The sequence below is a fragment of the Rhincodon typus genome, chromosome 21 (assembly GCF_021869965.1).
Source record: "Rhincodon typus isolate 14 chromosome 21, sRhiTyp1.1, whole genome shotgun sequence".
Taxonomy (NCBI): Eukaryota; Metazoa; Chordata; class Chondrichthyes; order Orectolobiformes; family Rhincodontidae; genus Rhincodon; species Rhincodon typus.
In genome coordinates, this window is record NC_063352.1 from 35008804 (window position 1) to 35012768 (window position 3965).

Below are 3965 nucleotides of genomic sequence, written 5' to 3' on the forward strand. Positions count from 1 at the left end.
TGTGATATACACCAACCAATCACATACACAGGAGGCACTATAAACAACGATAGGCAGATGAACGCAAGAAGGTACTCTACTGGGTTAAAGAGCTCTGCTCCACCCAGCATAACGCCCCTGCAATGGAGGGCTTCCTTCGCTGTGACTGTTAATTTTATGTACCTTTCTAATCAATCTTATTACGCATCTCTGGAGTAAGTGCGACTTGAACCTACCAAAAAGTAGAGACACAACTACTGCACCAGAAGAGTAAAGTGAAGTGTAGATTTATCTTTGTGCTGGAAAATTTTGTTATTGCTAAGTTTGCATGGTTTCATATTTTTTTGATTTTTTTAAAAAAATCGACAACTCCAATACAAAAGCAAATTATTATGCATGCTGGAAATCTCGAAGACAGAAGAGGTTCTCGGAAAGTCAAGTTGCAAAGAGTCATGCAGTATGGAAACAGACCCTTCGGTCCAACCAGTCTAGGCTGCTGTAATCTCAAATTAAACCAGTCCCACCTGCCTGCCCCTGGGTCATATCCCTTCAAGCCTTTCCTATTCAAGTACTTATGTCTTTTAATTGTACCCGCATCCACCACCTTCCTTTGGAAGCTCATTCCACACATGAACCACCCTCTGTATAAAAATTTGACCCTCATGTCTTTTTTAAATCTCTCTCCTTTCATCTTTAAAATATGCCCCCTAATCTTGAAATCCCCCATCCTGGGAAAAAGACAACTACTGCTAACTCTATCCACACCCCTCGTTATTTTATAAACTTCTTTAAGGTCACCTCTCAACCTCCCTAGCTCCCGTGGAGAAAAACACTTGCTTCTCATCAGAGATGCTGCCTGATCTGCTGAGTATTTTCAGCATTGTCTGTTGTTACTTTGTGTTATAGGATGCTTTACATTTAATGTTACGTAAAGTACTTAAGTTTTGAAAGATTGTAGAAAATAGATTTATTTCAGGTTTTGTGGAACTACCTGGGGTCATATATTTAAAAGAGGTCATTGGAAGTTCACTGTGGATATTGGAGATTCTCTTTTTACAAGATTTAATGTACACCACATTACTAGTGATATCTGCTTGCTTTGCTGTAGATGCCTGCTGGGGATATTTTGAAAAGGGACTGGCTGGTTTTTGTTTTATCTGGTTCAGTTGGAGGGAAGCTTGCTAAGAACAAGCTGAGTCAGGGAAAGCTTTCTAACAAAAAGCTGCCCAGCTCATCTCTCTCATTTCTGAAAAGAAAACTTTCTTGTTGAGTGGAATTTATTTATTCTTATGAAAGAATGATTGACAGAACATCACAAGATTGTATTCCCTGAGCAAACTGTGTCTACAATACTTCAGAGACATGTATTGTGACGTTACCACATGTGCCAGAACATCAGAACAGTGCACATTGGAACATCTTCTGCTTTATCCTTTTCCCTTTAAGAATAACTCTTGACAAAAATGTTTTTCTTTCCCATTTTTCCAGATAGCCAATGTCTGCAGTTTTTTTTTCTCTTTTTCCCCAAAGCATGCGTGTTGTGGGGATATTTAGAAGGAGAAACATTTATACTTCTCTACTACTGCCTGTGAACACTAACCAATTATTGTATCTTTATTAAATTACTTGTATTTTGATAAATTTGAAATTGTGTTTTATTAAGCAACCTGATTCAAAGATCTTTTTGTTTAAAATATGATATAGAAAAGGCATTTAATTGGCCATTTTGATGCCTGGAAAAAAGATTTCTATTATATGTTGTGACCCATGGAGTAATGGGATCAGAACAACAATGTTCCTCCAGCCTCGTTCACAAGAAATTCTAAAATGCTTTGCAAACCAGGAAGTACTTGTAAAGTATAGATTTTTTCAAGAAATATTTATTTTAAAAATATTTGCTTCTGTAAAAGTATATTATATAACTGCTTTGAGAAATGCATTTGTACTTGGGGTACTGGCTGACTTGTCATAATCGTTTGACCTCTACTTCTGCTAAGAGTGCTTTTGCGTGCAGGCTGTGGCAGCCAGGAAAGTGCAGCTGAATGGTGAACCTAATTTAAGAGCTGCTGAACCAGATAAAACAAAAACCAGCCAGTCCCTTTTCGAAATATCCCCAGCAGGCATCTACAGCAAAGCAAGTAGTTATCACAAGTAACGTGGTGTACATTAAATCTTGTAAAAAGAGAATCTCCAAAACAGCAAGAAGTATTCAACTGAAAAATAGTGAATTTTCAGACTTATAAGAGAGACAGCTACTGAATGAAACAGCAAGGAGGATAACAAAATACAACCCGCAGACATCTCCATACAGCTGGAGACGCTGTACTCCACTGTATGCAGCTGACCACCATTCCTCAGCAATGGAAATGAATCAGTAACAACAGTTACCATAGCCACAGCACTTGCCATGGAAGTGACACACCAGGAGCAACGAGACACCAAACAGCCAATGTCAATGCACACACATACCATTGAGAGAGACTTTGTATGCAATGTTTGTACAAAATCTTATAGAAATGTAACTGACTAGAGGTAACGCACAGTTCTGTTAATACATGATAATTTTCTCTGATTAGCTAAAATGGGTAACTTTATGTACCAGAGATAGTAAGAACTGCCGATGCTGGAGTCTGAGATAACACAGTGTGGAGCTGGAGGGACACAGCAGGCCAGGCAGCATCAGAGGAGCAGGAAAGCTGATGTTTCAGGTTGGGACCCTTCTTCAGAAATTTCTGAAGAATAGTCTTCAAAGAAGTCCATAGGCATAGTTGTCAGGGAAGGTCCCAGCACAGTACTTCATGGGCAACCTCTCATAATAGTCCAGGCAACTGACCATGTCAGGCATCCATTGGGTGGGTTTTCACTCAGAGGATTCATGCCTCTCCAGTCCAGGGAGTGGGCCATGGTCAGTCTATTGACATTGTTGAAGCCAATCCAAAGGGCAGCGATAATGTGGTTAGGGAGATGTATAGACGGCAGTCAAGGGACTGGGCACATTTGGCCTGGGACTGTCCAGTCACCCCTTGGTTGAAGAAGTGGGCCACTGTCAGTCTATCAGGTCCATTCTCAGAAAGTAAGTGGTTTGGACAGGTGGGGGTGAAATAGTGGCTACAGCCTTGGTACCAACACTTTAGCCTTTGGGACTGGGGAACACCCACTGTACAAATGGTGCACTACAATCGAGGAGGGACCCAGCAGAATTTCGATGTGTGCCAGGCTGTAAAGCATGGCTGGGAAATATATTATGATGGAGGAGCAATTGTTCATGGTTAGTAGTACCCTGGCTTCAAGGGGTGGGCATGAATGACAAACCAGGCATGTTCACCTTCTATGCTTGAGTCTGGGTGGAAAGGGTAGATAGGTGTAGATGAGTTGGGTGAGGACTTGTGGAAATGTTAATCTTATGTTGTTGACAGAATGGGCTACTCGGAAAGGGATGTGGCTATTAGACTGCTCATTGACATAGTCAGGCTGAGGCTGGGAGCCGCTGTACAAGTGCTCACTATCGCCTTACGTTACCTTTAAAATCAAAAGTGTGCAATGGAAAGAAAATGGCTACAACCACGTGTGAGTGGGTGAGGTAAGTTACTCAACCTGATAGGAGGGGGCTGCAGCACACACTGTTCAGAAGGTTTTTAATTGGAAACAATAAACTCGTAAAAGTCTAGTGCAAAGGCCAGACTCCCTGGCCTCTCTGCACTGTTGACCCTCTCTGAAGGTGGAAGCATCCTGGCTCAGCTACTGCTGGACAACTCTTCCGCAGCTACATCTTTGCAAACAGAAGGACACATTAGACATCGTCGTCCAGAAGAACCAAAGGGCCAGCAGCACCCAAAGCTTTGTAGCCTCACTGTTCCTCCAATTGTAGCTGATGTCATCAGCTCTTTTGTGTAAACCTCAATCCTTGAAGACTGTTATTTGGATTTGAACTGATGCTGGAATGTGTAACAATGTTAGTAGGAACTGCAGATGCTGGAGAATCTGAG